The 26,161-nt window shown below is 38.8% G+C and overlaps 1 protein-coding gene and 1 long non-coding RNA gene across 5 annotated transcripts in view; one reads left to right on the forward strand and one right to left on the reverse strand.

The window, feature by feature from the left end:
- Positions 1–12,797, reverse strand: part of LYPD6 (LY6/PLAUR domain containing 6) — a 156,207-nt gene extending 143,410 nt beyond the window's left edge. For 2 of the 4 annotated variants that reach the window (XM_072613115.1, XM_072613124.1), the window contains exon 1: positions 12,573–12,797. The gene's annotated coding sequence lies outside the window, so the exon portion shown is untranslated. The remainder of the gene's footprint in view (positions 1–12,572) is intronic. The other 2 variants (XM_072613125.1, XM_072613121.1) reach the window with 2 other exon arrangements.
- Positions 12,798–12,883: 86 nt separating this feature from the next.
- On the forward strand, positions 12,884–25,519 carry LOC140506203 (uncharacterized). The gene is made up of 2 exons (XR_011967809.1): positions 12,884–13,025; positions 24,022–25,519. It is a non-coding gene; the product is annotated as an uncharacterized lncRNA (long non-coding RNA).
- The last annotated feature ends 642 nt before the right edge of the window (positions 25,520–26,161 follow it).

Consider the following 26,161-nt stretch of genomic DNA (forward strand, 5'->3'; position numbering starts at 1 on the left):
TTAAGGAGCTTAGAAACTACTTCTACAATTGAATGTTTACACTCTGAACTAGCTACCTTTTTACCTACAATGTAATTAAACATTTAACCAATTCAAGTTCCAAGTGACCAAGTGAAGTCCAATGTCCTTGAGAATCCATCTCTCTCTATGCATCTTACACCCGGGATAGAATGTTCCTGCTGATAGTGTCCTAGGAGAGGGGGCAAAGGGCTTTTCTATGGCGACTTCATCAGGTATGCGCTCAACAAATATTCAATAATAACATGTGGAATTCACTTCCCCTTCCCTTTCTTACAAAACAATGCCCCAGTTAGGTTTAATGTGCACATTGCAAAATATCTTCTTACATAACAGGCAAAACATTACGCATTTATGATTGTTTGATTTTTCATTCTCGTTGTGTGAAAGTTATGAACATTTAAATCTTATTATGCAGTTGTGAAAGTGAGCTAAAATGTATTGTGATTCTTAAAGTTCTTGAAAAGAAAACAACCTATGAACCAAAATAAAATTAATTATGCTTCCATATAGTTTCATTTAAAATGAAATAGCTAACAAAGGTTTCATGAATATTAATTTTATTTGTTATTATTGCACATGTAAAGTGCAGGCTAGTTGGCATCTTAAATTCCTTCTTACTCTTGGATTTGGGGATTCTGGAAGGTGGCATGGGGGAAAGAGTTCTGCATTTGAAGTCAAGATCTGAGTTAGAATCCTGCCTCAGACATTCTGGCCAAGTCATGTAGCTACTTTGAGCCTCAGTTTTCTCATCTGTTAAATGAGTGAGTTGGATTGAGTGGTCTCTAAAGTCTTCTCCAGTTGTAAATTTATAATGCCCTTATTTTATACTCCTCATTTAAGGAAAAGCAACATACAATTTCTATTGAGGGCAATAACTAGGGAAAATATGTGATAAAATTATTAGAACACTTGCAATTTGGTGTCTCAAAGATATACTGATAGATATATAATGTGAAACAGTAAATGTCTTTCTTCCTTGGAGATAATTATGAGAAAGAAGTGTGAGGTCCTTTTATACTACAAGAAGAAAATAGATGTAAATTAATATTTAGAGGACGTGTTAGACCTGTTCAAAGCATTTTAAATATTATGGCCCTAAAAGTCAAGTACTTTGTCATATTAAGTTAGTTTGATTCATGCTCTGAACAATTCAGATACCTGATTGCTGAAGGTACCCCATGTTATGGTAATGGAGAAGGAAGGAGAGGGTGAGGAGAAGAAGAAACAGAAGGAAAAAAGAAAGAAAAGAGGAGAAGAAGGAAGAAGAGGAGAGGAGGAGAATGAAGATGTAGAGAGGAGGGAAGAGACAGTGAAAGGAGGGAGAGAAGGAAAAAAAGAAGAAATTATTTCCTTTGGGAAGTGAAAAGCAACTAACCATAAAAACTAAACTTCTCATAAATAAAAAAACAGTCCCCCCTCCACCACACACACATACACACACACACACACACACACACACACGTACCCCCATGACTTACGTTGAAATTTTCTGAGATGGATTATTTTTTCTTAAGCTTCATCAAATACTAAAAGATATTGCTGTCTATTCTGCTCTCTGAAACATGCCTATTTTTCAGGAGGGAATATTATAATTAATAGAGAAACAGAATTATCTGTAGATCACTAAATTTCCTTTTAGTACTAATATAGAGAATAGAATAAATAGGTACAGACTTTTGGATGTAATGTCATACAAACATGAAGAAATAAAGTGGGAGAATGTATGCAGCCTTTGAACAAGTAAATTTACATATTATTTAAAAGAAATCATAATTGCTTACAAAGTGGCATAGTGCACTAATCCATACAGCTCCAACTACAAAATTTTTCACTTTCCATCCTGAAAGAAAAGCTGTGTTTCCCTCACTGACATCAAACACTTCCTAACTTTCTTGTTACTGTTAAAAGTTCCAATATCCTCCCAACAGCCCAGGTTCACAATCTAGGTATTATCTTGACTCCTCACTCTCAGGACCCATATCTAATCAGCTGCCAATCGCTGTTGTTTCAGCCTTTTAACATCTCTCATGCAACCCCCCTTCTCTCTTTGGACACTACCACAGCCCTGGTGAAGCCTTTATTACCTCAGGGTAATGGACTCTTGCAATAGCCTGCTGGTTGGTGTCCTTGGCTCAAGTCTCTCCCTACTCTAAACTATTTATCCTCCACTCAGCTGTCAAATTGATCTTCCTAAAATGCATATCTGACTGTCACTTCCTACTGGCTCCCTATTGCCTCCAAGTTCAAATACAAAATTCTTTTTGATTTCAAAGCCCTTCATAACCTGGTCCCTTCACACTTTTCCACTTTTCTCATGCTTTCTTACCCTCCTTCACATACTCTGCAATCCAGTAACATTGTTCTCTTTGAACAAAACTCTCCTTCTCTAGACTCTAGCCATTTTTATTGGCTCTCCCCTATACCTTTGAGGCAGCTAGGTGGTGCAGCGGATAGAACACCAGTGCAGGAGTCAGGAGGACCTGAGTTCAAATCTCACCTCAGACACTTGACACTCACTAGCTGTATGACCTTGGGCAAGTCACTTAACCCCAATTGCCTCATCTTGGCTCATCACCAGTCATCCTGATGAATGTCTGGTCACTGGATTCAGATGGCTCTGGAGCAGAAGTGAGGCTGGTGACCTGCATAGCCCTCCCTCACTCAAACCAAAGTCAAGTGCAAGTCATGTCATTATTTCTCTGATGGCATGGTCTTCTTGGGCAATGAAGGATGAACACACACCCCTATACCTTTAATCTCTCCCTTCTCATCTTGGCCTGGATTCCTTGGTTTCCTTCAGATCTCAACTAAACTCCCACCTTCTACAAAAAGCCTTTTCCAAAATTCCCTTAATTTCAGTGCTTTCCCATTGAGACTATCTCCAATATACCCTGAATGTATCTTGTTTGTACGTTTAGTTGCTTACAGATGGTATCTGTAATCAGACTGGGAACGCCATAAGAGCAGAGATTGTCATTAGCTATTCTCTGTACTCCCAACATTTAGCATGGTGCCTGGCACACAGTAGGTGATTAACAAATGCTTGTTGACTTGACTTGACCTTGGATGCACCAGTGTATGATCAGCCTCTTCTTCTTGGAATTGACAAAGACATCAGGAGATGAACATGACACTATCACTACTTACTCCATAGAGAGTCCTTCATCTTCCACTAAAATCCTCCTCTCATGCTCATGACAATATAGAGATGACTTTGCCTTCCTCAAACCTAAGTAGGGGATCGCCAGTTCTAGAAATTCCTGTCAACTAGGAAAAACTTTGAATTTGGAAAGTAAATATCTGATTATCCCCTGAAATCCAATCCAGCTAAGTCTGGCAGAAACTCCCCAGTATGCTATCGATCATTTCATGAACTCCTGTGGCAAAACATTCATTACTTCAGTGGAAGGAATATCTTACCCAATATTAAAAGTCTCTGAAATACTATAGTTGCTGTTGTTGTTGAGTCATTTCAATCATGTCTGACTCTTTGTGACCCTATTTGGGGTTTTCTTGGCAAAGATACTGGAGTGGTTTTCCATTTCTTTCTCCAGCTCATTTTATAGATAGGGAAACTGAGTCCATTCATAATAAGAATCTGAAAACAAAAGGAATCTGAGAAATCATCTAGTCCCACTCATTTTATGGACGGGTAAATTTGTCTCTGAGACATGCCAGTGTCACCAACAAATTAGAGAACCAGGATTCATAAGTTGTGGTTGACTCAAAACCTAGTACCTTGCTGCCTCCCTGCTTTCAATAAATAAAAGATCAGTATTCAGAACTTCAAACTCGAATCAAACAACCATCAAATACACACTAAACTCTTACTCTATGCCAGCCATTGCATTAGTAGCTAGGGATTTAATGGCAAAAATGAAACAGGCCCTGCCCTAAAGAAGCTTACAGTCCACAGGAAGGTGGGGAAAGTAGGAAGAATGTACACGTAGAATTATACACAAAATAGATACAAAGTAAATATGCAGCAGGGCAGCACAGCCCAGCCTGGAGTCAGGCCCACTTATCTTCCTGAGTTCAAATCTGGCCTCAGACACTTCCTAGTTGTATGATCCTGGACAAGTCAGTTCACCCTGTCTGCCTCAGTCTCCTCATCTGTAAAATGAGCTGGAGAAGGAAATGGCAAACTACTCCAGTATCCTTGCCAAGAAAACTCCAAATGGGGTCCCCAAGAATCTGACATGACTGAAAATCTACTCAGCAATAACAACAAATATGCCCCAATTTCATCAGAATAGAGTACGAGCAACCGGAAGGACTGGGAAAAGCCTCGTGTAAGAAATGACAACTGAGCTCTGATGAAAGGAGGATAGGGATTCTAAAAAGAGGAGATGAAAAGGACGTTCATGCCAGACATAGGAGACACAGGAGGTGGAAAAATCGCATGAGAAAGGAGGGCAAATAGGCCAGTCTGGCTGCGCTGGAGAGGATATGAAGACGAGACTTGATAAGTCTAGCCATGCGGAAGCCAGAGTGTGAAGGGCTTTAAATGCCAACCAGAGGAATTTATACTTGGTCCTAGAGGTAATCAGAAGCCTTTGGAGTTTCCAGAGCAGGTTAACGACATGGTTATTACTTTGGCAGCTGAGTAGGGGATGGAGAAAGGAAGAGCCTGGAGGCAGGGTCACAATTAGGAGGCCACTGTAATAGTTCCAGGAGGGGGTGATGTGAATGTGAACTAGGGTGGGAGCCTCATCATTTAAATACAAAGACAACAAATATGGAAGAAATGTTGTACTTTTGAGTTCGTGTATTTTTATGCTTTCTTTTAAACTCTATCTAGTATTATTTCAGCTCTTCCCCTAATGATCTGTCCTATTTGTGGATGACATTGTAAAGACTACATTGAGCCTCAGAACATTACAGAGCTCCCTAAATGAGATCTATAGTCATTCCAAAGAGCGATTTCTGCACAGAAAAATTAAACCAAACAAAAAAGAACAAACAAGTAGATGAAAAATGCCTGTTTTCCAGACTATAATATGCAGGACAGATGGACCAGAATTGATCCTCTAGAAAGATCCTGTATCTACCTACCTGTCTGTATATATATATATATTTCTATCCATCAATCTCTGCTTACCTATCTTTGTGTATAAATATACATAAACATATACACATGTGTATACACACATATGCATATGTTGCTGCTGTTCAGTCATTTCAGTTGTGTCTAATTCTTCATGACCCCATTTGAGGTTTTCTTGCTAAAGATACTGGAGTGGTTTGCCATTTTCTTCTCCAGCTTGTTTTATGCATAAGACACAGAGACAAACAGGGATAAGTAAATTGCCCAGGGTCATACAACTAGTCACTAAGGCCAGATTTGAACTCATGAAGATGAGTTTTCCTGACTGCCTCCTAGTTACCCCACATACACATAAACAAAATATCTGTCCTCATTACAGACAGTACAAATGGACAATAAGCAAGGCCTGGAATTGAACTGGGCCAGGAGGTGTTGAGGCTGGATTGCTATTAGGAAAACAATTAATGCTTTTAATGACCCCAGGCTTCTCCCTGAAACAAAGGCCCATCTTTTTAACAAGGTTCTTCCCATGATGCTACATAGCTATGAGTCATGGAATACCACGGTCTCCAAAGAATTAAAACTGAGGTTCACCCAAAGGGCAATGGAGAAGCCCATGTTGGGTGTGAGTAAGCTGCAACACATTCCCAACAACAAATTATGAAGTAGAGGTGGCATAAAGGAGGTTATCAGAGAGAAGCAGGACAAAAAGAGGGTGGACTAGTTATGTGACAAGAATAACCGATAGTGAAGAGACAGCCCCAATGCTCCATTGTTATCCACACCATTCAAAAGCACTTGGCATGTTAGGTGGACCCCCTAGGAAAGATTCATGGGAGGACAAGGACAAAAGTAGGGATAAGAAAGCATAGATGAGTTATAATCTGCATCATCGAAGGGAACAGCCACATTGAAGAAATCACAGGGCCACTGATTTATCAAAGTTAAATGTTCAATGATTTATAGGGATCTATTTCTTTTTCACAAAAATGTACAAACAATCAGTAAAATAAAATTCACAAGGGGGGAGAGGAAAAGGATTTGAATCACTTTCATTCCACTTAGAATATAGTCACACTTTAAACTGCAATCACGCCTAGCAATGTGGTGTGAAAAGGAAGGACATTGACTTGGTACCAGAAGATTTGAATTCAAATTCTCTTTTAGAGTCTCAGCAGGTGTATGACATCATTTGAATTTTCTGAGCCTTGGTTCCCTCTTTTGTAAATGGGGATGATAAACATTTGTTGAAGTTATACAATCTATTTTCCTCATTAACTAGACCCATGATCAGAAGAGATTCAGAGTTTTCAGAGTGGTAATAGATTAGCCAGGGATGACTTTCCCCTGAGAGACTCCATGTTGCTCTCCCCTTCCCTTGTACCACAGATCATGTTTATTTGAGCATTTGATGACCCTGACCCCTACAACTGATGCTATTAGTCCTCTAATGAAACTGGTCTCCTCCAAAACTTTTTTAATTGATGGGAATCATGTTGGCAATCTGCCAGTTCTCTTGAACAGCATTTTTTTTATGATTGCTTACATATATTAGAGTTTTCACAATTTCAGCTATGAGTTCCTTCAAAATACTTCATATCAAAAGCACTTGCTATCTGGTTCCAGTCATTTAACTATATTTAGTTTATGAATTAAGTCTAGAACACCCTGTGCATTTAACTTTCTTTTTTTTTCCAAAAAATTGAGTAGCTTCAGCACTGGGAATGTCTGTTACAGCTTCCTCCATAAAGACTGCCTTTGCCATCTCCTTTTCATCTATAAGTGTACTTTTTTGCATTGTAATAATCAAGTTCTCTTTGATGTATTCAAGAAATCCTTTATTATTGGCTTTGGAGTCCCTTACGAGGTACTTCTCCACTTCTATTTTAGCCTCCTTAATTTACAGTTTCCATCTGATCTGCCTTCTATGGGTTTACTATTTTTCTTCACTTGGAAAGTCTCTCAAAAATTTTTTCAAAAGTTGCTTCTTTCTTTCCTTTTTCAGTTCATAGACAATTAGACTTTTTGAGTTAGAAGGGACCTTAGAGCTCACATATTTGAGTGGGAAATGCAAATAGATGGGTGGAAGAGATAGGGAGCAGTGCTGCTGGGAAGCAACCAATTATACCAGAGGTGTATTTAAGGAGTACCAGAATCTTGATGATGCTAGAATTAGAAACATCTTGATGAAAACTAGCTCCCTGGTGTGGTGAGAAGGAATGTGGACAGAGAACTAATATTTGTGTGGAGTACATTAGTCTATATCTGAGAGAAAGAATGAAAGAGTATCCAAGATCTTGGAACCCTGATGGTTGCTAGAGAAAGTCAGAGCATGGTGGAAAGCAGGATGGGTTATGAGCCCTGTGTGTGAAGGCTATGATCAGCAGCATCAGTAAGTGCATAAGAATTCAACGTGACTATGAATCCATTTAGAGGGAGACTGGGTTTTGTTCTTTATCCTAAAATGGCAGGTGTGGGGAACCTGTGTCCTCTAGTCCTCTAGGACCTCAAGGGTGGCCCTTTGACAGAATCCAAACTTCACAGAACAAATTACCTTAATAAAAAGATTAGTTTAGTAAAACTTGGACTCCATCAAAAGGCCACACCCAAGGACCTAGAAGGTCTCATGCACCTTTGGGTCCACAGGTTCGCCACCCCTGTGACCTAAGCTTCCTCAATACGTTAGAAGTCATGATGAGTAGCTATGGCTTAATAGTAAATTTCTGATGGTTTCTACATGAGAAGCAGGTATTCCTGAGACATTGTCCCAAAGAGGACACAGAATTCAGGACAATGAGTAACAATGACTGAAAATGAAAGATGCCTAATAATCTAGTTCAACCTCCTGACATTTCCTTTTATTAAATAGAAGCCTCTCTTACGTCTAACGTTCACCCATTAATCCTAGGCTTCTACTAGAAAGAAGTACTCAGAAATCTAATCCCTCCTATCACATTACAGGTCTGAAAATACTGAAGATAGTTGTCTTTCCCACTTCTCCGCCATATTCCCTTGTAGAAGCTAAACATCCATTTCTGTTTAAGGATCATCATTTAACAAGATACTTCAGCTTGGTAATACCTCTCATAAATGTAGCTCTGAGAACTAAACTCTAGAAAGAACCTACCAAATGCAGAGGATAGTAAGACCACGACCTCCCTTGCTCTGAATTCTGTGCTTGTACTTCTATTACATTTTGCTTTATTTTTCATCACCACAGTGTGCTATGTAGAGCTTACATCTTTTTCATATGCACTACTGTCTGGCTATGTTTCCCTAGTTAAACATAGGGCTGATAGTTTCATTTGAGGATTTGGGTATGGGATTTCTTTGTTTTCTATTGTTTAGTGTTCTTGTTAAAAGCTAGGCTTCTGATAAGGTGATATCATATAGACTCCAGCTTTCTTCTAAGTTATTTTTTTAAGTTCATTCCCATCTTTTCCTTAACATTCTTTCATGTAGTTCCCTCTGCTAAAACTGGCACACTTCATGGAGTTCTTTGGTTCTCCCTCACAAATCAGAATGCTCTGCTTAGTTGGACTGTGATTTCTTCTTAGATTCATTGACAGTGGCTTCTTATACTGTTGTTTATGTCACAGTTACTCCATACCAAGTCCAGTATGTTCCATTTCCTTGACACTTGCAAAAACCAAAGGAGGAAATAGTGGTCCTGATGAGATATTATACCAATTTAGAGTATCTTGGCAAAAGTACTAGATTTTGAAGTCAGAGAATCTTCCTTCATGTCCTTTGATCTGTTACTACTTGCATAATACTGTGCAAATTGTGGGTGTTAGTTTTTCCCTTGGCATAGTATTGAACTTTCCAGTTGTTGTTCAGTGGTATCCAACTCTCCATGACCCCATTTGGGGTTTTCTTGGCAGATACTAGAGCGGTTTGCCAGTTCTTTCTCCAGCTCATTTTATAGATGAGGAAACTGACGAAAACAAGGTTAAGTGACTTGCTCAGGGTCACACAGCTAGCAAGTGTCTGAGGCCAGATTTGAATTCAGGAAGATGAGTTTTCTTGATTCCAAATCCAGTGCTTTATCTGCTGTGCCTTATCTCTTAACTCACCTTCTTCTATGAATTACTGAAGATTTTATCACTTTTGACAAGTGAATATTCTGTTCACAGAATGTTTCAGTATTTACTTATTAATTTGTGATCTTTATTGAACAGGTGGGGCCAATGTATTCATGAGTTAAGAATTAGTTGTTACATGGTTGAGCTACATGGTATCTAAGGTCCCTTCTAGATCTAACTTTGGGAACCCCCTATGGATTATTAAAGTTCCCTGTTATTATCATTCTTACCATGAGTCTTCATGTATATATCACTTTAAGTCTGATAAAGTTCTCCTATATATTATCTAATTTAAAGCTCACAATAACACCATGCAGCTAGGTGGTGCAGCGGATAGCCTGCTGGGCTGCCTGGAGTCAGCAAGGTCTGAGTCCAAATCTAACTTTAGACATTTACCAGTTGTGTGATTCAGAGCAAGCCACAACTTATATTTGCCTCAGTGTACTCATCTGTAAAATGGGGATAGTAATAGCACCTACCTGCAGGGTTGTGAGGACCAAATGAGATAATAATTTTAAAACACAGTGTCTAGCACATAGAAAGTACCACATAAATGTTAGCTTTACTATCATAATTATTATTACCATTCCAATTTTACAGATAAGGAAACCAAGGCTCAGAGAGGCTAAATAATTTGTATAAGGTCACAGTGCTAGTAAGAGTCTAAGGTATATTAATAAATCCTATGTATGACACATACTCAGTCCTATGCAACCAAAGCCAATTCTGTCCATATGTGTATGTGTGTGCATACCTATATAGATATATGTATATATAAATAAAGATGTGTGTGTATTGTATCCACACTTATATATCCAGTAAAAGGTAATTTTTTCAAGAGTAAATTTGCAAGTGATATGTGCCTTTCTACATGATATCCATGTGTGCCTTAACATGATATCCATGAGTCACATACTGTGACCTATGTAATACAAATATAATTTTCTCTTAACACACCTTCTCTTATGAATTACTGAAGATTTTATGACTTTTGACAAGTGAATATTCTGTTCACAGAACGTTTCCGTATGTACTTGTTAATTTGTTGTCTTTATTGAACAGGTGGGACCAGTGTATTCATGAGTTAAGAATTAGCCATTAAAATGAATTGAGGAATGAGGAAAAATATCATTAGTTGGACTCTTACCATAACTCAATCTTCTTTGCCTCCCCCAACTTTTTGCTAAAATTCCAACATTGATCTATCAATCTTCTGGGTCTTTAGTCTTCAAGAGTGCCTGATTAACATGACTTATAACCCCAGGTCACTCTTTAAAACATTCCAAGCAGCTGCCTCAGTGGAAATTAGCTGACAACTAAGAGTAAGCTCCTTCTTACTCTGGGGCTGGAGAGAGGGAACAAAAAGGAGGAGACTCTTCAAAAGAGCCAAAGAGGAGGAGAGTGCTAAAGATGCACTCACCTACTTGGTAATTTTGTCCACTCATGGCCCTGATGGTGTATAAAACTATAGATTTTAAACTTTCATTATTTAAAAAAAATTACCTCCAAAGCAAAGTGTGTTTATCTTCTTGCCCTAGAAGATTCTAGCATTTTAAAATAAAGAAAACAACTAACACTTGCATAACAATCACTACAGCATGCACATAACTATACAAAGCCAGTGTTCAGATAGGTTTCTGCATTATTATGACCGACTGGAAGTTGTGGGAAACCTCTGTTTTAACTGTGAGAGCTCTTAGGTCCTTTTGTAACCAAGTGCCTTTTGATAGTGTGGAAAGGAAAATTGAAAACGGATAGGCATTTTACATTTAAATGGGTTTAACATAAATGTGCATTAAGTCATTTCATGGACGATTGCACAAATATCTTTAGCAAACTTAGCACACGTGTGCACAGATACAGTAACCATTAACGTCTGCAGTGTTTGAGAAATGAGGTACAGATCCAACTGGAAAAAAAACCACCTCTAGTTCCCCGCTGAAGAAAATGTAATAGGGCTCTGAGGGACTCACTCTAATAACATAACAGCATCTGCAATGGCTGGCCAGACCACAACAGAACAGAATATATGTCACCGAGAGCCAATTGAACAAGAAAAAAGGCATTTCCCTAGAGTACCTAAGCTCCCCCAACCTCCCACAAAGAAAATTGAATTTTGGAGGTCACACCTTGGGCAGGTTATCAGAGCGAGGAAGCTTAACATTCTTTATGGCATTTGCCCTGGCAGGTTAAAGCTATTCTAACCATCGTCTCTACGGAAGGCTTGCCACTGAAACCATAACACTTTTGAACTATCCAGGAAATGCCTAGGATTCTGAGAAGATAGATGCACGGGATCATGCTTTATACAATGTGGTTGCTCTGGGGAGCCCGATCCACTTAGAGGACTTTCAATCGAAGGAGTCATTGCTCAGGACTCTGATTATGTGCAAAAGACTCGGATTGTGCCCCAGGGGGCAATCAGCAACCACGTTTTGCAAGTTTCTAACCCACAAGTAAAGGGTAGGATGGGAAAGACAGAGCCAGGCGGGCAAGCAGGTAGTCAGAGTTAAGCCAGGGATGTTTTAAATGAGATCCAAATATGTACTGGTAAAAGAGAGAGGAGAAAAGAAGTGCCTGTGTCAAACCAAGACCAACTATCTGGTGTTTTGGGGTTTTGTTTTGTTTTGTTTTGTTTTTGTAATTAAATGGGATCCTGGGTCAGAGCTATAAACCTTCTGTTGAGGCACCGTCCTGGGGACGAAGGGCATCCAGGGTTTGCTCTGGGGCTTTTTCCCCCTTCGCAAGCGAAAGCAAGAGGCTTTGGTGTGCACCGCCTCTTGGCACTGCCACACTAGGACACCTCTGCAGCAACATGTGGACGGGCTCAGAGACTGTCTCGAGGAAAACTCTCCAGCAGGAGTTCCGAGTGGGCACACACTCAATAAGGGAAAGCTCCAAATTGCCCTGGGGCGGGGGGGGGGGGGGGGAGAATCTCTCCAGCTTTGAGACTTGAGCCTCGAACTTGGAGACTCCTGACATTTATACTCAACCTCCTCCCCACAAATACATTCTCACTCTCTCTCATTCTGTCTCTCTCGTTCTCTCTCTCTCTCTCTCTCTCTCTCTCTCTCTCTCTCTCTCTCTCTCTCTCTCTCTCTCTCTCTCTCTCTCTCTCACACACACACACACACACACACACACACCTTTCTACTTGCATTGACAGCGCGTTCTCTACGGGGCGCTGCGTCCCAGCCCCGGGGGGAAGGGGTGACACCCACCCCCACTCCCACCCCCACCCCTCAGTTCCCCCCCAGCTCCGCTTGTCTCTCGGAGCTATCTCAGTAAATAGGGCAGCTCGGAAAGACCGAAGGAATCCGAGCACTCCCGGTACCCAGCCGAGGTCCCAGATTAGCCCGGACAATTTGAACAGCCCCTTTCTGATTTGGCACTCCTTAGGGAAAGACGCCTCTACTTACCAGAGCCACGCATCGGTTCCAGCCTCCATCCCACGAATGCACACTGCGGTTCCCCCAGAGTGTGCAATGCGGAGCCCAGCCAGCGCGCGGCCGGAGGCCGGGAGGGGAAAGGAGGGGAGGGGGAGTGGAGAGGAGGGGAGCGGAGCCCGTGGAGGGGGGGCGTGGGAGGAGAGGGTGGGGGGCTGCAAGGGGCACGCGCTGTCACTCCCACTTCGCCCCCTACTTCCAACGATGGAACCTTCAGCTGGCCAGCTTTCCAGCCTCTCTGTTGCTCGGGGCCAATCACCAAGCGGCTGGAGAAGCCGAGCCCACCACCGGGCCTTCTTATTGGCCCGGGCCAACAAAACCCAACTCCTGAATAGTCAGCTGGGGAAATCAAAGTAAACTCGAGCTTCTGGGCTGAGAGCTCCTAGTGCCTTTGGGTCCCGGGGCAGTCTGGGGAAGGGTTTCAAGGTGAGTTAAATGGCTTTGAACCGTTCTCTTGGCCTGTGCTGTAGCATCCAGGGTCAGAACGCAGAGCCTGTCCTACCAAAAGAGAAGGGACCGTGGGACCTTCCTGGGGGGCAGTTCCCAGCGATCTTTTATTTATAGCACTGTTTTCTCAGGTTGCATTAGTCCTTCCTGTGTGGAGACTATCCTCACTCACTACCTCAACCAAATGCCTTTGGGAATCTTTGGGAACAGCAGAGCATGAGGAAAACCACGGACCGTCAGGGAAGCCACTCATTTGAGAAACAGGGACTTGAAGAAATCCCACATTCACTTACGTTGAGATAAGCAAAATTCTCCGTCCACAGAACAGTGCGTGTAGAGGAAGCAGTTCCAACTGTAGACACCGGGGGCACGGTCAAGACCCGTTTATTTTTACAATAATCATATAGAAGTGATGAGACGCGGCGTGTTTGCTGGGGAGGGGGGATGCCAGACAGGGGAGCTGGTGGAAAGCTTCCATAGATTAGGAAACCAGCAGCTGAGGGCAGAAGCAATAATTATTCTTGTGTTGGCTTTCTCCCTCCCGCCTCTCCGGAGGCCACACACAACCCTCCTCCAAATAAAACTGGCACAACCTTCTCGCGCTGGGTTGATTTTCACCTCAATGTTAGAAATCATTTTTTCCTCCCTCCAGCTTGCCTGTGGGGAGGTCGGGCCAGGGTAGTTTAGCCGTATCTGAAGAGACAGCTCCCGGAGGGGCTGAGGATCTTCTTAGAACTAACCTCCTGCACTGCCCAGCGAATGAGCCCTAGTGAAGCTAATAGAAAGTTTTGGGGAAGGACTAGAGTAAATGCCCCTAACGGGGGACTTGGGAAAGCTGGGAGCTGGAGGAAGGCCAGTAAAAGGGAGGCAGACCTACGGTGGGCTGGGCTGAGTAGTAGTAAGAGAACTCAGCCCATCATTCAATCCTTTAAAATATTTACGGAGTCTATGGAAGAAAACATTCTTTGGAGTCCAACCCCCTCATTTTACAAAAGAGGAAACTGAGATTCAGGAAGGTGAAAGGTATTTTGCCCAAGACACACAGTTAATAAACCGCGGAGCTGAGTGTTTTAAAAGTCCAGGGCTCTTTTTCCATTTTGGCCCTCTGTTCCTAAATATTCCAAATTTTTCCTCTTCACTTCCCTGGAATTTATGGAAATAAGTTAGATTCAGCCTTCATAAGAAGGAAAATTAAAAGACTTCCAAATAGAAAATATATTATTTGATTCAATAAATATATGGGGGGGGGGAGAGAGACTCCTAATAACCTGCAAGAGAGAGGGGGAGAATTTTACATGATACTGTCTGTTAAAGCAGAAGCTCACTGAAAGCTGGGGCTTGGTAATCCCGTGCATGTCCAATGCCTGCCACAGGGTCAAGGTGAAAGCAGGCCACGATTATTACCGTGGGAGCATAGTGCTAATGAAGTCAAAAGTCAAGGATACCCTCCCCCTAATGCTCAATTACTTTCCTACAGATGACGAATTTTTATTGTATTCCTAGGCCACAAAAAAACTATATGGCCTACCTGTTCCACAAATGCACATAGGTCTTTGGTTATCAGAGACGTGAAGAGGAAGCATTTGAAGGATTCTACTAAACTCATCATTATCTTTGGAAAACAACTAAATTACTTTTTGGCAATTCTTCAGTCTTTTAAAAAGCATGCTATTGTGAAAAGTTCTAATAAGTCAAATATTGGTTTTCAGGACTCACACAGCACTTTGGGTCATGTAATTAAAGGTTGCTTTTGGAGGCACCCTATAATACTTTTGTTCTTTTCCTGTTAGATAACAAACAGTTATGTCAAGCATTTTGCCAAGACAGATATCAGGGGAACTTCTTAGGTAGAGTCACAAAATACTGGAGTTCCGTTTGCTCTTTAAAAGGTCTAGAAAATAAGGAATTATTCTAAGTGATTTACAGGGTTTCTGCTGTTTTTTCTTCCTTCCAGAGGCAATTTACAGGGTAAAAGAAATGAAGGAAAGGTCAGAAAAATATTTATGAAATGATAATATCTGTAACTATGTTATGTATAAATATATGTATGTATCTGTATCTATATGTTATGTATAAATATACACATACTCATATATGTATGTGTTCATACATACACATACATATATGCATATATTCCCCTATGATTTAAAAAACCAAAATACTTCTACTCCCATGCATGTAAAGGGAGAGAATATATGAACGGCAAGAGTTCCTAGAGTTCAAAAATATATTTATTTTTCCCTTTTTCTTTGTGTCTCATACTTCTACTTGCCAACCTCTTGACATTAGTGTTGTTGCCACTTTGACGCTTTAAAATTTCTTTTCTTCCTGACTCCATTTATGGATTATATCTTCAGTCTTGTGTGCAAACTCTTTCTAAATCTCATAAATTGGGACATAGAGAAATATTGTTCATATTCTTTCACCTTCCACTCAAGCAAGGACATACACACATATTATGTGTATATATATATATGATGTGTATATATATTTATATATATACATGCACACATATACATATATACATGATCTTGGGGGAAGGGACTACATATGTATACTTTTGTATGTTTGTGTACATATGCACAATGCAGAACATAAGCAATAAAGAGAACAGGAAATTTTAACACAAGGAAGTAAATATAACTTCACTGATAACACTGAGATATCATGGGTTAGGAATTACAGCTAGGATATGGCAAGAGAGGAAAATACTTTTTTTTTTCAAAACAAATCTAGTAAAGGAGGCTATGGAGAATTATGTCATCATTTGACATATTTCATATTTCTTCAATATCTCAATGGATTATGATCTTGTAGATATAAATTCTATAGACCAAAACTCATCCATACCTTCCTTCTTGCCCTATGAAACTCATATATGTACTCTTATGGTGGTGGGGGAAGAGGTGGTCCACTCAAGGTTGTAAAGATCTTCCTCTGGGTCTTTCAACATTATAGGGATACCAGAGCAGGTTTGAGGATGTTCATCAGTTATCCTGTGTTCTCACTAAGTGATTAGCCCACATCTTTTCTGATCATACATCTCCTAGATGATACTTTATACATCACTGCTTGTGTCCATTCTTGGTAATACTCTTTACCCATTTAGATGCACAATGCATATTTTTTCATTGCCCTTTGAGTTGCTGACAATTTGTTTTCTGAGAGATGAGGTACTCCATGCTTTGTAGCCATATAACACTACCAGGAATTGGACATAAAAAGATGAATTTTTCCTTCAAGAAACAACCTGAAATCATTGAAAAAACAACACAATTTCCTAATATAGTACAGCTAACTGTCTTCCTCCTATTCAACTTTAAGCCTAGATCATTGTTCCTCTACAGTGCCAATTTAAGAACTCCATGCTGATAGAGCTTTTCAGTAGGCAGTCTAATCAACTGCCTATTAATTATAGTCTAGATAAAAGACATTCTTTAGTCACTTATTTTTTTCAGTGTAGATTATTAAGTTGACCTCACTGAGTGATTGTGGATCTTATTTAGGTAGCTGAGTAGTATCCTGGAGTTTAATGAAATCAACATGTCAGTTGTAAACAGGAGCATCTAGAAGATCTCACCATCTATAATAAAGCTCTATTCCATTTAGATTCTTTACTAGACATTCTTCATAACAATGGCATACATCTTTGGCAAGTATACAATTCCTCATTATATATCTCACTTAATATTGAAGATCAAAATATTGTAAAACAATTTTTAAAAAGTTATTGTGATTGAAACGATTAAGGAACCTTAATGGTCTCAGTATATTCATGGAAGACACCTTGTTGCAGGCTGCCTTTTGCCCTACTTAATCATATGGGTTGTTTTCTGTGTATTTGTTTTTTACAATCAATCTCCAGTCTTGACTTTTGTCTTGTCAATGGACTTCCATGACTTTGGAGGAGACAGTGAAGTTGATGACTTTGCACAGCTCTGGCTCATTGAAATCCAGTTCACACACAAGTCAAAACATGACCTCTCAATGTCATTGGTCCTCTTTGAGAATGAAAGATGAACAACCACAAACAAGAAACAAAATGGTGTCTCTCTTTTTTTGTACCTTGCAATCTGTTGTAGGACTCCAACAGTGTGGTCCACTGTCGAGTATTATTTTAAAAAAACTTGCCCGTTCATTTCTCCTATTTTTATCAAAGGCTTATTTGATACATATTCTGAGATCATTGTCATAGAGATTTTACATAGACGAGAAAGTAAGTGCTGGTAATTATTGATGTCCTTTCAGCTGACTTTTTTTTTTTTCTGTAGTAACACTCTCTAGGTTTTACCAATCAGTTGGTACCTTCCTATCTTCAATATCTTGAGACTCAGTCCCTCAACACTCTCAAAATTGTGTCACCTCCATCTTAGATTACCAGTATACGTGACGTAGTCCAGATTCTCTTAACACCTTTCTCCTCTTTAGTACCATTCCTGCTTCCTCATCAGGAACTGAGAAATATGAATCTACATGTGGTAGTTGCACTGTCCTAATGAGCAAGATAGTTTATTATAGAAATACTGGCATATTGTTCCATTTTCTTTCTATTTGTTATCCTGCTTCTGGTTTTATTTTTAAATGTTCTTGGAATAATCTGAATTAATCAGGTTTCTCTCAAAGCTTTCTCCAAATTTACTTCTCTCTGTTTTTGCTTGATACTGTGTTATTTTGTTGTTATTCTTGCTTAACATTGATGACACTGACCTTATTTAGTTCTCAATCATAGATTTAAATTCTTGTGTATGGTCATGAACATTTGAATAAAATTTCTTAAAAATCTATTTTCAATGCATTTCCTTTTACTTCTCTTAGTATTATGAAGCAGTACTGCTTCTAGCCTTCTACCATCCTCTTCCATAAAATTTTTCAAATGAGTTTATTCTCTAGACCAGCATTGCTGTGTTCCCTCATCTCAAAAGGAGATAAAGTATTTACTGATGGAAAGGTGATATACACCAGCATGAAACTTTGAGGGAAAAAAGCATGACCAAGAACATTTAGAGAAGGAAAAAAGGAGAAAAGTGATATCATTGTGTACATATTCTATAGACTTGGCCAGAAAGAGAAGAAATGGATGATGTTTTTTCTTTTTACAAATCACGGAATTGGCTCAGAGAAAAGGAAGTCTCATTCCACTAAAAGCAGAATATTTGATAAAATCTTGACTCAATCTGTCAATAATGTCATCATTCAGAAAACTGAAGAAGCCATGAAGGGTACTACTACTCTGGACTAAATTCCAACCAGAAGAGAAAAACTGATTTGTCTAAGTGACGGACAACTTGGGGTAAAGAGAGCATGCCATTTCCAAATTTGTAATGGCAAAGGAAGGGGGTGCTAAAAAGAGTTATGCTATGGATTTTAGGAAAGCAAATTTCAGAACCTTCAGAGAAAAGATAGACATGAACCAATGGACAGAAATCCTTTAAAAAAAATGATTTAAAGGGATTTGACGGCTCTAAAAAACCTAAATTCTGACAATACAATTTCAAGGTAAGACATAAAAGATCAATATGGTTGCACAGAGAGCTTTCCAATGAGCCCAGATTTTTAAAGGACATGAACAAAAGAGGGAGGAAGAATACATCACCAAAAAATAATATAAAAAGAATGGAACAGATAAAAATACTGTTGGATGAGCTAAAAACCAAAATGAGGTGAGGCTTACCAAAAGAAATTCAGCAAGATAATTGTTTTAAAAATATTTTTGTGCATTCATTCATGCCACAAACATTCCTCAAACACCTACCATGTACAAGATACTGTACTAGACTCTGGGCTGGATACAAAGATCATTTCTTTAAAAAAGGATCTTACTATAGCTGTACATCTTAGTATAGCTGTACATCTTAAGAAAGGGACAGCCTGGAGTAACTGTAGTTAATGTGAAAAAGAATTAGGGATTTTAATGCAGTTCAAGATCAATATAAGAAAGTGTCGTAATGGGGCTATGTCTAGAAAAGCTAATTCAGTTTTTTACAGAATTGCTTCAGCATTTTAGGACTTTGGTGCATCTGTGGTCCATCAAGATAGGTACTTCTTCCAACAGTGCAGACATAATTCAGGCTTTTACATCATCTGGTGCTCCTGCACAGCCCCTCCTACAGAAGGTGTCCCCAAAATCTTAGAGTAGTTTTAAGGTCCTCAAATGTAAAATTGCACTATAATCTTTGTGACACTCTTTCATAAGAGGGACACCCAATGTGTTGGGGAACCTCCTCTTAAATCTATCTACATTTCATAGGCTTTTCCTTCAGTCTTCTCCCACTTTCACTACCTAACCTTCCCATGTCATTTTCTGATTGTGCATCTTTATAATGATATCTCATGCTATTTATCCTATATAATTTTTTGTTCTTATTTGATGCAATCTACTCAAGCCCACAATGAATCTTTCTGTTGATGTTTGGTGACCTACAACTTGAAGTCTTCAGAGACTGTGGTATTCTATATCTATGGAATATAGAGCCATATAGCATCACTGGAAAAATATAGAACCATATAAAATCACAGAAAGAAATATCTTTTAAAAAAATAGATCTTTCCAGTTATTGGGGCAAGAACTCACTATTTGACAAGAATTATTGGGAAAACTGGAAAGTTGTCTGGCAGAGACTTGGTATAGAACAATATCTTACTCTATATACCAAGATAAACTCCACATAGGTACATGGTTTAGACATAAAGGGTGATATCTTAAGTTAGTAAAGATAAAAGAGATTACCTATCAGATCGATAAATAAGGGGAAAGTTCATGGCCAAAACAGGTAGAAAAGTTTACAAGAGGTTAAATGGACAGTTGTAATTACATGAAATTATAAAAGTTTTCACACAAGGAAAATCAATGTACCTAAAATTAGAAAAGTAGTAGGAAATTGGGGAAAATATTCTCTGCAAGTTTCTCTGATAAAGTTCTCATTTCTAAGATACATAACAAATAGTTAAATTTATAAAAGTCATCCCCTAATTGATAAATGATCAAAGGATCTAAGTAGACAGTTTACAGAGGCAAAAATCTAAACTATCAATAGCCTCAATAAAAAATGCTCTAAATTACCAATAGAGAAATGCAAATTAAAACAACTCTGAGGTACCAGGCATTAGATTAACAAAGTTGACAAAAAGGGAAAATGACAAATGCTTGAAGAACTGTGGGAGAATAGCTAAGTTTATTCACTAACAGTGGAACTGAACACTGGTCCAGCCATTCTGGAAAGCAATTTGGAACTATGGACCTGCACCTCGCCCCCCCAAAATCCTATCAAACTGCATGCCTGTTACTAGATCTATCCCCCAGAGATCAAAGGAAGATGAAAAAGATTCATGCATACAAAAACATGAGGAGATCTTCGTGATGATTTTTTAAAAAAGAGGAAACTGATGGGGTGCCCATCAATTGAAAAATGAATGTTATGGCACATGTGTATGTGTGTATATGCATACATACAAGTAATGGAATACATGTTGATTGGTTTTGGTTGCTGTCCTTCATTTTTGGGACAACCTGACTAAATGACATTATTGCATTAGAGCCAAGTTACAGTGTGTCTGACTGTGGCTGATCAGACGAATACAAGCTCAGAATGCTCTACTACTGGTTGTCCACAAATAGTCCATGTCACCATTTAGGGTAGATTCTCTAAATTTGCACATCTCACATTTCTTTTGAGCTATTTCAATTTTGCTTTGCACCTTCTCTGATAAGGGCATGCCATGCTAAGCAGTCATGTACCAGTGTCTCACATGTCACACAATCAATTCCAAAGTTCTTCAGACAGACCTTGAGAGTGTCCTGATCACCATGTGAGGACTTGCTCTGTTTGAGTTCTCCATAAAATAGTCTTTTTGGCAAGCATAACAATGTGGCCAGCCCATCTGAGTTGCATTCTCTGCATTAGAGTTGGAATAGTTGGAAGTTAAGTTCAAGAAAGGACCTCAGTTTCTGGTATCTTATTGGACCAGATGACCTTCAAAATCTTCCTAAGACAATTCAAATGGAAGTAATTCAATTTCCTGGCACAGAACTGGCATATTACCCAGGTTTCACAGGCATACAACAAAAAGGTTAGCATAATGACTCTGTAAACCTTCAGTTTGGTAGGTAGCCTAATACTCTATATTTTACTTCCAATGGTTCAAAATAGAACTAGTGGGTAAAAGTTTTAAGGAGACAGATTTGGTCTCAATATAAGGCAAAATTTTCTAATAGTTAGAACTGACTAAAACTAGAATTAGTAGCCTTAGGAGACAATGAACTTCCAAAACCAAAAATATTTTGTATGAAGTTGAATATTTCCATTAGAGATGTTGTGAAAGGGATTCATACTTCTTAAAAAGAATGTATTAGATGATCTTTATGGTCTTTCTCAGGGGCAGCTGGATGGTGCAGGGGATAAAGTGACAGGCCTGGTATCAGGAAGACTCATCTTCCTGAGTTCAAATCTGACCTCAGAGACTTACTAGCTGTGTAACCCTGAACAAGTCACTTAACCCTGTTTGCCTCAATTTCCTTATCTGTAAAATGAACTGGAGAAGGAAATGGCAAACACTCCAGTATCTTTGCCAAGAATGCCCCAAATGAGGTAATGAAGAGTCAGACATCACTGGAAAAACAATTGAATAACAAGCGGTCTTTCTCAGCTATGAGATTCTCTCATTCCATGAAATATCTCTCTCATCCACATGTACACATATGGGTGTGTGGTTTTAACAAATTCTCATTTTGGAGTGTGAAATAGAGATGGGTCTACTATAAAGTATTGTGGTTGGTTTTTAGCATATATACTGAATTTACGCAATCAAATGCATGTTATCCCCTTAAAAGTAATCACCCTGAAACTTTAGAACTCAAAATCTTATAAAAGCAAATGTTGAAAATTTTTTTTATATATAATTGGAAAAAACTATTAAAAAATAATCACTCTGGGAGATGATAAATTTATTTCGATAATGCTGACTTCTCTAAAAATATTTTTGGGATTTTTCTTTTGAACGGGCTCAGTGGTGGCAAATCTGGAGGCTTTGAGAGTGGATTTAATAGCCAAAAGGCCTTTTCAGAGGCAAATCTAGTGAAGGTAGATAAGCTGGTCAGGTCATTTGGGTCAACAATGAGGTGTGTCTATAAAACAAGACTGATTTTCTTGTGTGGTTTATAAACTAGCTCTGAAGGTAATTGCCAAAGAGGAGTCGGTTTCACGGGCAATAAATTCAGCAATATGTAAGTTTTTTTAAACCTGCCTTCCAATGTGGTTTATATTGCTTAATATTATGTATGTGAGTTTATGTGCTATTTGGGGGAAGAATATAGGGGGCTTCTCTAAAATACTTCATTGGGGGAGTGTAGCATATACTCAGCTCAGTTAATGATCAATTATACGTTTTGTACAAAACACTTGTTACAGACCTGTATGATCAAGTAGATAGAAAGCTTGATTTGAAATCATCAAAACCTGTATTTAAATCCCCATTTCAGTTTCTCATAGCTTTGTGGTCAGGGAGAAGTCACTTAACTTCCCTGAAGCTCAGTTTCCTCATTTGTTAAAATGTGAATCATGGTAATTCTAACCTCTACCTCAAAGGGTTATTGTGAAGTTGAAATGAAATCATGGATGTAAAGTCCTTGGCAAACTTTAAAGCAACACAGAGGCTATCCCTAAAGTCTTAGAAAATAAAGCTTAAAACTACACAAAGACTTCTGGGACAACCTGTACAAATGTTAGCCCCTATTTTTTACTTTACTTACTAGCTTACTAAGTAAAGTAAATTAGACAGTCATCTAATATTTGATAAACACCTCCTATATGCCAGGCACTGTGTTAAGGGCAAGGTGCTTTCATTACATCCTGGATATCTCCATTTATATAGTACAAACCTTGAATAGAAGTCCCAGAAAATCTTCAGCCCCAGAAAATATTTCAGTAAACTTTAGACTCATCTTTGACCTCCCTAATTCTTACCAGTGTCATATTTATTGGAAATAAGCAACAAAAGCACAAAGAAATCCAGTTTTGGGGTTGTGGATTCCATTTTCAACTTAAAAAATAAGGTTTCTACTCTCTCTTGCCAGTCTTCTATCCTATGGCCCAGAACTAATTTTCATAGTTAATAAGTGGTTTGATAAACTCTGACATAAGAACTGATATTTAAGGTAACTAGGTGGCACAGTGGATATAGAGTCCTAGAGTCAGGAAGACTTCAATTCAAATCTCACCTCCAGTACTCCCTAGCTGTGTGACCTTGAACAAGTCACTTACCCTTTCTGTACCTCACTTTCCTCATCTGTAAAATGGGGACAATAATAGCACCTAACTCATAGAATTTTTGTGAAGATGAACTGAGTTAACAAGTAAAATACTTTTCAAATTTTAGGTGAAAACAAGTTTATAACAAAAATAAAAAGAACATTATTTGTCACTGTCCTAAGTGATATCACTGTTCTGATAAGATTATCAGAACATTCAAGGTCATTTTTAAAATGTTCCCAATAGATGCCAGAAGGGGGTGCTTTCACCCAAATGTAGACTTAGAAGGTCAGCTATATAGGATATTTGTCCAAAAGAAGGGGAGGGGGGAGTTTCCATGTCAGAATGTGTAAAGATTTTAACTCACTGTGAAGTTTGTTTTTAAAGTAGAGTGGACCGATTAGGTTCTAAGGTTCCTTCCTGCTTAGGGTTCTATGATTCATGACCTACTTGAAAGTCCTATCTGTCTTCATTTCCCAGGCAAAGGAAATAAAAGAATCTACTTTAGCATATGAAATCAAATCCTCTTTACAAACAATAAACAAAGGAAATATAGCTAGACAAAAATTCCATTGCTCCACATGACCTTCAAGTCCAAAAACCAAAGACTTTCTACCAGCCATATGTATGCATGCATGTATGTATGTATATCTATAATGTATGTATGTATGTATGTGTGTATATCTATAATGGAAAAATAACTTTAATGTCATATGTTTATATCTTCAAAGGGCCTTGCTTCATAACCAAATCAACTGACCTGAAGTTTGGTTACAGAAAGGAAGGAAGGAAGGAAGGAAGGAAGGAAGGAAGGAAGGAAGGAAGGAAGGAAGGAAAGAAGAAAACATTTCTATCAAATAACTAATTTGACTTTTTTCTTCCTGAAATGATCATCACAACAACCCACCTGACAGAAGAAGTCTGAATTCAACAAGTCTAGAAACATTTTCCATTCTACAATAGCACCTCACTGTATGACAGAGACCTATTACTGGTTCCCAGCTGACCTAACTTTCATAAGACTTGCTGGCCAACTCATTTCCTGTACAGACAAACATTTCCTACGTTGGATGGATAATATTTGTATATGAACAGCCTCTTATATATAGCCTAAGACTGGGGAAGCTACTCTGTGAATAAATCGAATTTTCTTTCCACAGTTTCACAACTCTGCTTCTGGCCTGCTGCCTACAACTAGGTCATAGGCCAAAAGTCAGTTTCTTTGACCTAAAAGTTGTACTAGGAATATTATAGATGTGTGATCTCATTAAAGTTGCTGGGTGCAGCCTCTACTGGAGCTGAACTCAAACCCTTAATGTGATCTTACACTGTTCAATTCTAGTTCATGCCTTCCCATAGATTATCAAGGGAAAAATATAATGACAGGCTGGAATCCTTCCTCCAGGTCTTTCATTGTTTCATCCCTCTGCTCACTCAATTCCCTGACTCTCACTCAGGACTTTCTCTACCATGCTGTAGCAGCTTCCTCACCCTGAAAGTTCATGCACCTCTCTCTGGCTTTGTCAACTGAGAGTATGCTCAGTGTTGACCCTTTCAACTGTGCTTCTTCCTATGTTTGCTCAGTTTGCAGAGTACCCAGAACTTCCATTTTAAGGAAAGTCCCCAAGTCAGCCATGCTTTCATTTTTCTCCAGACTCTTCTTTTGACTGTCGAGGCTTTCTCTATTATTTCTGCCCCCACGGTGGAGTATCTACTCTTCGCTATCGCATCCTCATTTCCAGTTTCCTTTTATGTGTGTCTTCCCCTTCAGAAGTCCTGACAGACAGGGACTGTCTTTCTTTCTGCTTGTATTTGTTTCCCTGCTGTTAGCACAATGCCTGGAACAGAGTAAGTGCCTAATCAATGTGTGTCAACTTGCCTTGATTTGACTTTTAGCATTCTGGGAGCACCAGTGCAAGCAACGTAGCTGCCTATGTCTTATATCTGGTTCTTGCTACATGACTTTCTCCTTTCTTCATCATATATGTCATAGATAATATCTTTTACTACATTTTCGGCATGCATTGTTAATAATCTGCCTTGTTAATACTATGTTGCATCCAGAGGTGTGCTGGTAAATGTTTAACAACTGGGTTTCCAAAACACACTCTCACATGTGCACACATACACACATATTTTCAGTTTAATCTGCATTGTTAACATATTCTCCATCACTTTTTAAAGTATAGCCAATCAACAAAACAATAAATCAATCCCTGATTTATAGCATTTTCTGATTTCTGAGGTGTAAATTCTCATACTGAAAATTTAATAATTGGCTTAATCCTACTTACTCCCACTTCATGCTACTCCAGTTCCCTTTGGGACACCCACAGATTTGATCATGAGTTTTCATGATTCATAGTCATGTTGAGTCACTGTGAGAATTTTTTAAAAGTTGCTGTTTATGTCAGTTCATAATTTGGAATTGGTGTTAGATAATTTCAAAAACAGAATCTAGCCTTTTATCTTCCTCTTATCCAGTTTGGGGACCAGCTCATAGCTCATCCACAGTCCTTATTTATTATGTGCATATACTGTTTCCCTAATTCCACAGGCTGCTCATCTAACTGCATATCAGAGTCTAAACAATAGATATTCTTCATCCATTTGGTTTTTCCATTGTAGATTGTTAGGCTAATATCTTTTGAGTGGTGATAGATGTCACAGAGGAGTCCTTGAATTACTGTAGGTATTAAAGTAATAAGCACATTGTCATCCACAAACAGGAATATCTGAAAGAACTTATCTTTTATAAAGTATCTTTCTTCTTTCTGAATTATGTACAAAACATGACAGTAAATAATTACAACTCACATTTTTATATGACACTTTAAGGTTTGCCATGCATTAATTATGTTATATATTACC

Source organism: Notamacropus eugenii, chromosome 5 (assembly GCF_028372415.1).
Source record: "Notamacropus eugenii isolate mMacEug1 chromosome 5, mMacEug1.pri_v2, whole genome shotgun sequence".
Classification (NCBI taxonomy): domain Eukaryota; kingdom Metazoa; phylum Chordata; class Mammalia; order Diprotodontia; family Macropodidae; genus Notamacropus; species Notamacropus eugenii.